This window comes from Mauremys reevesii, linkage group 2, assembly GCF_016161935.1.
Source record: "Mauremys reevesii isolate NIE-2019 linkage group 2, ASM1616193v1, whole genome shotgun sequence".
Taxonomy (NCBI): domain Eukaryota; kingdom Metazoa; phylum Chordata; order Testudines; family Geoemydidae; genus Mauremys; species Mauremys reevesii.
Genome location: NC_052624.1, coordinates 56,014,490 through 56,023,688, shown reverse-complemented (window position 1 = coordinate 56,023,688; position 9,199 = coordinate 56,014,490). Strand labels below are relative to the sequence as shown.

Here is a 9,199-nt window from a genome sequence, read left to right as displayed (position 1 = left end):
AAATCTCTGTTGTAGTCACTGAGTACCAACACTTCTGCTGCCATTTTAATGGTGGAGAGAAAGCAATTGCAGGTGGCTGCTTAATTTGAAAAACAAATTGATCAGACCTCTGCCATCTTCTACAAGAAAGAATCTTACAAATGTTGTCAGAACACAGAATGCAAAAATACTCCCCACTTTCCTATAAAATCAAGCAATATGGTGTAACTGGTGAAGATATGTGTGTCCTCTATTGAGGGGGAGGTGAGACTATGTCCTGGTAAGGGTGGAATAAGGCAGGGAGATATATAGGTGATCTCTTATGTTCCCCACCCCCGCCTTGCCATCTCAGCCACTTTGGTCTCAAAGAGGGCCCCAGCCTAAAGCAGAAAAATTGTGTAATAAAATGACCAGTCAGTGTTTTCAGGGCTTAGACAACATTTAGCTTTAAAATGAACCTAAACAGCTGAGAACTTTTCTCACTTAATGGCTTTTTTTTTTTTAGATAAATGACAAATGCCTTCAGTCTGAAAAGTTCCAGCCACTGCCCCTGGAATGGTAGTGAGTTAGGGAGGCTTAGAGGTGAAACAGAGTGCCATTGACTGACTAGTTTATTTAGGTGCCAGTGAAGAGCTTTGGTAACTATTTTTTTAAACTCTGCTTGCACTTTTTCTACATGGACGAGGAGAAGTGATCTCTTTCCTTAGGCATGTACCATCTCAAGGTAAGGTAGGCCTGTTTTAAACCCACCTGCTATCTTTGGCAAGCCAATTTTCTTCCTTTGCAGACTGAACTAAATCCATTGTGACTCGGCCTCTAGGGTAAGGAACAAGAGCGAGGATAAGAATACAAGTAAGGGTGGAGAGGAGGACAGCAAGCCAGAAGGTAAATACATATACCCTATTATTTATAAATATATAATTATTTTTAACACACTAAAAAGATTCCGCAAAGTAATGCCAGAAATGCTTGGAAGCATCAAACAATTTATGCTGTAGTGTGTTAAATTCTATAAGGTGAAATATAATTTGAAGCAAATGAAGGTCTCTGGTTGTCTGCCAGGAGACCCTCTTCATGATAGTAGCAAACACACTCTGCAGCCTGAAAGTACAAACACTAGATCTCAGCTGGGGAGTAAACACCCTCCCTTTCTTCCAACATTTCTGGGGAGATTTGGAAAGAGTATTTGGCTGGTGAACTTTTAAATTTTTTTGTTTGACTTTTGAAAAATGTACAAAAAATGAAATGTGGCAGGCAGAGCCAAATTCTTCAGTCTCTTTTTCTCTCTCACACACACAACCCCCACTCACTACATCTCAGGAGCTGCATGAACATGTGTTTCCCAATAGACTGAAAGATCCATTCATGGATTCTAAGCACATGTATCATAGGGTCATAAATTAAAGATGGGAGAAACCCATTAGGTCATCTAGTCCATTGCCAGAGTTCAAGATTGTTCGGTCTTTTTAAAAATGTTCTAATCAACAAAGCCTCCTTTGCAGACTCTTTCAAAACCTCAGATTTTACTGTCAGGAAGCTTTTCCTAATACTTAGTCTACTCCTCTTTCTTAATTTCATCCAAATATTCCCAGTCAGATTATCTGGTATCAGGCTAATTCCTCCCTTATTTGATACCCTTATACCCTTATACCCTTCAATGACTCACAGCCAGATGTCTCTTCTTTAGCTAGCAGTTACTATGTCTGTTCCTACACAGAGGGGAATCATTGGAATAAGAAAGACCTGTAAGACAGCAATGGACAAAGAGAGGCTTTGGAGAGCAAATCAAATATGAGCTTGCAATGCAATATGCAGCAAACCCAGACCAATACAAAGCTGGCATGCATGAGGAATTGTTTCCTGGAACAGGGAGATAGGGAGTGGTTCTCTTAATCCAGAAACTATTATAATGTGATGAGTACTTAGGGCTTGTCTTTACTACTGTGCCACATCAGTGCAGCTGTGCCTGGTGAAGATGCGCTATGTCGACAGGAGAGCACTCCCCCATCGACGTAAAAATTACTCCACCTCAATGAGAGGTGGAAGCTATGTCAGTGGGAGAGTGTCTCCTACTGACATAGCATGGTGTAGACACTGCTTGAAGTTGATGTAACCTAAGTCGCTCAGAGGTGTGGTTTTTTTCACACTTTGGAGCGCCGTAAGTTACATCAACTTAAGCAGTAGTGTAGACCTGCCCTTAGTCCCTCTGTCTGGAGTGACAGCACCTGAAATATCATTTTCAGTTTCAGAAAAACCTTGCCAAAGTGGAGGAGTTTAGAGAAAAACAATAAACATGAGTGGGGCGAGGGGTGAAGGGATTTATTTATGAGGAAGGATTAAATACATTTTGATGGTCACTTCTGACCTAATGGGTATTTGGATATTAACTTTTAACTTAGCTCTTCACACACAGATTATTTTGTTGAGACGTGATGAGAAAAAATAAAAGCTACCTCTATGCTGCACTGCAGTCAGGGGCAGCTCCAGACCCCAGCACGCCAAGCGCGTGCTTGGGGCGGCATGCTGCGGGGGGCACTCTGCCGGTCCCGGGAGGGCAGCAGGCAGCTCCGGCGGACCTCCGGCAGGCATCCCTGCGGAGGGTCCACTGGTCCCGCGGCTTCGGTGGAGCATCCGCAGGTACGCCTGCTTGGGGTGGCGAAATGGCTAGAGCAGCCCCTGACTGCAGTGCAGACTACGGGGGTGTGAACTGCAGAGCACCCTAAATTGTTCTGCTCCAACTGCTCCATGTGGAGGTTGAACTCAAAGGTCACTAGTCCTGTTTGAAAGAGGACCTAGGTACCTTTCATTTTGCACAAGCAGCAGCTACACGGGGCAGTTAGAGCACAGCAAGCTAGTAGTCAAGCCCTTAGAATAAAATATGCCCAGCTTGGTTAAGCAACAGCAAAGTGGGGAGGGGATGAGATCAGTTAAATATTGTGTAGTAAATATCCAGGAGAAAGAGGAAACATCTGATATAATGAACAGTGGCTAAGGAAAGGTAATGGGAAGAAATTAAGAAAGGGAAAACCTAGCCTGAACACAGGGACCTCTTCCTGCAAGGGAGAACTATTGGGGGTGGAATGCTCTCTCAAGTGAAGTAGCGGAATCCCCATTGCTTGGCACCGTTAAACTTACATTGAACAAAAGCTTCAGTACAACAACAAGCAATTCTGCACTGGCAGCAAGATGACTTAATAGGTTTTTACCATATCTAGATTTTATAATTCATCAGTAACATCTCAATTTCTTGGATCTGTCTATAGAGAGGTAAAAATCAGGTAGATGTGGTTAAGAAATCCAGTGAAATCATAGTCCTTTCTGCCATGTAATCATGATGTTGGGCAACCTTATACTCGCAACATTGGTTTAGGCTTACATCCCTGATGTAGGTAACATGGCTGCCTTAATATGATTTGGACTGGTCTGCACCAATGAAAAATAATCCATGTTATAGCACGGAGCACAACCACGTTGTTGTAACTGGGTTACACTGTCATGTAGATAGTCCTTTAATTATCAAAGTGAGGCACCTGGCAAATGGGAACTTTGATTGATGTCTGCCCTAAAATACAAATTAAGCAATGCCTTGATATTTGGCTGAAGCTGAAGTACAACCACCAAGAGCATATAAAATGGTATGACAGTCACAGATACAGCTAACTAAAATTAATCCGATAAAGCAGTTCTACTCAATACTTCACTGTGAAACCAAAAATGCAGATTGTCATGATTGTTAAGGAGAGATTTAACAGATTTTGTTGATTAAAGTCTTGAAACACTGTTGGACTGTTGGAATTTGCTCTGCAAATGTAGCTCACCTGCAGATCCTCACCTGAAATAATATGACAAAAAGAAGTTAAGCAGTGCTATGCCTACTAAGCACAATGTATTTTCAATATCACAGTACTTGCGTATTTTTAGCTTCCAGTATGCCTAAAACACAAAGCTCTGAGCCATTAAGAGAATCACAAAAATCAGAACAGGATGTAATCTATCCCACAAGGTAAAAAACATTATTTTTAATGTAACCTTAATGGAAATATACTAACATTCATCTGGTATGAATGATTCTATTTAGGCAGATTAAAAAAATCAAAAAAGCCACTAACTGATATGTGGTTACAGATGAGCATGCCCCCAAAGTCTAAAGTAAATGATCTGTTCCAAAATGCACAGGCTAGCAACATTCTCAGTCTTCAAACTAATTTCCCCTTCTGCTACTAGGCAAAATGTGCACTTGAACACCAACAAGATTAATTTATGCTGGGTTGTATAAAGAGCAGTTGTGGGACCTTTCAACTGTGCTATAGTAGTCTACACCAGAACCACAGACATTTTATTTGTAAATGAAGGAGCATATCTGGTTTCTAATACCAACTAGCTAGGAATTTGCTTGCTAACTTGGGCATAAAAGAGCATTTTATGCATGAATTAGTATGTTGAGTGCCAAGTAATTTTATCCTAAAATATACTATTAAAATACAGTATGGAGAAGGAAAGGTTTTGTTAGATCAAATTACACTGGTCTACAATTTTTGAGAAGTCGTCTGCTTCAGAGATAAAATGTGCTATTTATTATGTATTTTGATGTTCTGAATTCAAATATGACAATTAAAACAACTGATTGGCTACTGTTTCTAAGATATTTAAGTTTTTACATTTTATGTCTATGTATATTGTGTAGATAGAGTTTTAATCATAAATTGTAAACCTAGGTCTTTTCATGTGTTTATGGTTGCTTTACATGATAATATTTCACCTGTCCTGTTTATGTAACACTTTAAAAATCAGCAAAAGGGTTATATAACTAAAATTTATTATGAAACAAAAGGCAAAAAACTATTATGTACTTAGTTTAGTCTTATTCAGTGTCTACTCGGCGCCTCTTGGCTTGTCTCTTGTATTCATTAAATGGACCATCTCTTGTCACTGTCCAGCAATAGTCTGCAAGCATTGATGGGCTCCATTTGCCCTGATAGCGTTTCTCCATTGTTGCAATGTCCTGGTGAAATCGCTCGCCGTGCTCATCGCTCACTGCTCCGCAGTTCGGTGGAAAAAAATCTAGATGAGAGTGCAAAAAATGTATCTTTAGTGACATGTTGCAACCAAGGCTTTTGTATGCCTTGAAGAGGTTTTCCACCAACAATCTGTAGTTGTCTGCCTTGTTGTTTCCGAGAAAATTTATTGCCACTAACTGGAAGGCTTTCCATGCCGTCTTTTCCTTGCCACGCAGTGCATGGTCAAATGCATCATCTCGAAGAAGTTCACGAATCTGAGGACCAACAAAGACACCTTCCTTTATCTTAGCTTCACTTAACCTTGGAAATTTTCCACGGAGGTACTTGAAAGCTGCTTGTGTTTTGTCAATGGCCTTGACAAAGTTCTTCGTCAGACCCAGCTTGATGTGTAAGGGTGGTAACAAAATCTGCCTTGATTCAACAAGTGGTGGATGCTGAACACTTTTTTCCTCCCAGGCTCCAATGACTGTCGGAGTGGCCAATCTTTCTTGATATAGTGGGAATCTCTTGCACGACTATCCCATTCGCAGAGAAAACAGCAGTACTTTGTGTATCCAGTCTGCAGACCAAGCAAGAGAGCAACAACCTTCAAATCGCCACAAAGCTGCCACTGATGTTGGTCATAGTTTATGCACCTCAAAAGTTGTTTCATGTTGTCATAGGTTTCCTTCATATGGACTGCATGACCAACTGGAATTGATGGCAAAACATTGCCATTATGCAGTAAAACAGCTTTAAGACTCGTCTTCGATGAATCAATGAACAGTCTCCACTCATCTGGATCGTGAACGATGTTGAGGGCTGCCATCCCCTTCCATGAAGAAGAATGGGACAAGATCCTTTTGACAGTCACAGAACATGGAAACCCTAACATCACCTGCCAGGAGATTCCACTGCTGTAGTCTGGAGCCCAACAGCTCTGCCTTACTCTTGCGTAGTTCCAAATCCCTGACAAGGTCATTCAGTTCACCTTGTGTTATGAGGTGTGGTTCAGAGGAGAAGGATGGGAGAAAATGTGGGTCCTGTGACATTGATGGTTCAGGACCAGAAGTTTCATCCTCTTCCTTGTCTGACTCAAGTGAGAATGATTCTGGTGCATCAGGAACCGGCAGTCCTTCTCCGTGGGGTACTGGGCGTATAGCCGATGGAATGTTTGGATAATGCACAGTCCACTTTTTCTTCTTTGACACACCTTTCCCAACTGGAGGCACCATGCAAAAGTAACAATTGCTGGTATGATCTGTTGGCTCTCTCCAAATCATTGGCACTGCAAAAGGCATTGATTTCCTTTTCCTGTTCAACCACTGGCGAAGATTTGTTGCACAAGTGTTGCAGCATATGTGTGGGGCCCACCTCTTGTTCTGATCTCCAATTTTGCAGCCAAAATAAAGGTGATAGGCTTTCTTAACCATAGTGGTTAAACTGCACTTTTGTGATGCAAAAGTCACTTCACCACAAACATAGCAGAAGTTATCTGCACTGTTCACACAAGTACGGGGCATCTCTGCTTACTTTGGCTAAACAGAAATGTGTCCCTTTGCAAAATCAAACACTGACAAATTAGAAATCATACAGTGTCGTGCTCTCTTGAGCTGATATAGGGCAATTTGTTCAGCAGAGTGATGTAAGCTTCGTTATGATTGCATCATCCATGACTTCTAGGAATAACATGATGCAATTCATATCATGTATGACGCAATACCAGCTTCAGATTGTATCATTCATTGTTTTGCCTAAAAAGCAAGTACAGTCCAAACCCAGTCATAGATTTATTCATAGATCCAGTCAAAGATGTATTTTAGTCATTTCTGGTTTAAATTGAGATCCCTTCCCTTTATAACTCACTTATCCTCCGCTATTCCCAAGTCAAGGGTCGTATATACTGACCCAATAGCATATCTTGAAAACTAGAGCCAATCAACAATTTTAAGCATCATTTTCATTGTCAGTGACCCAGAATTAGTAAAGTTAGACTACATTTATTTCAGAAGCATTTTGGCTGTAGAGCAGTGTTATGAATTGACTCATGATTTCAATTCCAGGGCATTATTTTATTCTTTGTCACACAATTTTTATATATTAGGGAATACCATGGCTCAGAGAAGGAAAAATTCAAAGTTATAAAGTTCTCTTTATAAAAGAAAATAGAAAGTAATGGAAGTGTTAATGTGAAAATCTGTTCTCTTACAACTTCATACAACTGAAATTAATACCTTTTATATATATGAAACCCATTTTCCATGGATTCTTCTCTGGTTAGCGGAAGTTGTTTATATCCCAAATCAATAGGTGGATTCTGTTTTCTTATCATAGATAAGCCAAGCAATTTATAGCAATATTGTCCCTCAAGAGTAAGTCCAGGGATCATATAGGTGCCAGCTTGCCTTGAGAAATTCAGTATCTGCAAGAGATTCGTAAACAAGTTACTTCAAGAAGCTACTGGAAGACAATTAAAGACTATTAAAAAGAGAGGTCACTTACCTTATACAGTAACTGGAGTTCTTTGAGATGTGGAGTCCCATGTGTATTCTATTTAAGGTGCACATGCACCTGGACCTGGAAGATTTTTCACCAGCAGTGTCCATTAGTCCACACCTAAGACTTCTTCATCCTGGTGTCCAAATTAAGGGTATAAAGAGCAGTGTGCTTCTCCAGTTTCTTCTCTACCACGAATAACCTTCAGGGTGAGGATCTGAAGCAAAGGGGAAGGAGGGCGGGTAATGGACTACACACTGGAACTACACATCTCAAATACCAGTTATTGTACCTGGTAAGTAAACTCTTTCTTCTCTGAGTGATGTGTATTCAGCTGAGGTGACTCTCAAGCAGTGTTTGTTGAGCAGGAGGTTGCAAGGAACCTTCCTGTGCCACAGATTGGAGAACTGCTGATCTGAACAATGCATATACTGTAGAAGCTGGTACTAGGCTGTCATGTCTTGCTAAGGTACCCACAGAGCCCCATTTTGCTACTCTACAGCTCTCCAGAAGGGGAACATCACAGAGCGAAGCTACCAACATAGCCTGGGCTCTGGTCAAGTAGGATCTCACACCTTGTGGGGGGAGAGGTTGCAGCAACATGCAGCCTGAGTTCCATTTAGAAAGTCTCTGTGAAGAGATTGTGATTCCTCTTATTCATTCAGAAGAGACAAATAATGTGGGAGAGTACCCGAAGGGTTTTGTCCTTTGCAGGTAGAATGCTGAAGTTCAATGCCCCTCCAAAGAGTGGAGGTTCCTGTCAGTCCTGGTGGCATGGGTTTTTGGACAGAAGACGGACAGGTGGATGACCTGGTTCAGATGCCATTCTGAGATTACCTTCAGAATAAATTTAGCATGTAACCTCAAGGAAACTTTATCCTTGTCGGATACTGCACAGGAAGGGTCCATCATGAGATGTACTCTTCTGGCTAAGGTGATTACAACCAGAAAGGCAACTTTCACAGATAGAGGAGCAAAGGACCATGAGGCTAACAGCCTGAATGGAGGGTTTTAAATACAGAAAGAACTAGATTGAAATCCCATGATGGCATAGATTTCAGCACCGGAGGTAAGGTTCTGCCAGATCCCTTCCAAAATCTCTCAGCAGTAGTTCGGGTGAAGCCCAGAGGGTGAAAGGCACTAATAGCTGCCAAGTATACTTGCAAGAAGCTAAAGGATAGCCCTGACATTTTTAGAGATAGGAGGAAGTCCAGAATAGTAGGGATTTCAGAACCATTCAATGATTCTGACACCAAATAGAAAATCTTTTCCATTTTGCTGTGCCACATTTTCTTGTGAAGTCTTTTCTCTTGTTGCTAATGATAGATTGCATAGCTTCCGTGCAAGACCTCTTAGTTTCATCATCCATCCAAACACCAAGCTGTTAGCTGGAGAGATGCTGGATCTTGCCCCTTTCCTGGGTCTGGGAAGAACTGGATGGGGATGTGTGGGCACAAGGACTGCTGCAAATTTGACACCATCAGCTCAGGATTAAACAAAGACTGTGAATGGCTAGCCAACTACAAAAGCAGTTTCTCCTCCCTTGGTGTTCACACCTCAGCTGCTAGAAGAGGGCCTCATCCTCCCTGATTGAACTTTGTTATCTCTAGACTGATTCTTGCTTGCATATTTATACCTGCCTCTGGAAATTAACACCACATGCATCTGATGAAGTGGGTATTCACCCACGAAAGCTTATGCTCCAATATGTCTGTTAGTCTATAACA

At 41.3% G+C, this 9,199-nt stretch overlaps 1 long non-coding RNA gene across 1 annotated transcript in view; it reads left to right on the top strand.

The window, feature by feature from the left end:
• Window positions 1-636: 636 nt before the first annotated feature.
• The window catches only part of LOC120397729, a 29,304-nt gene continuing 20,741 nt past the window's right edge, over window positions 637-9,199 (top strand). Inside the window, exon 1 of the long non-coding RNA XR_005593961.1 lies at window positions 637-864. This is a non-coding gene — a long non-coding RNA (uncharacterized LOC120397729). The remainder of the gene's footprint in view (window positions 865-9,199) is intronic.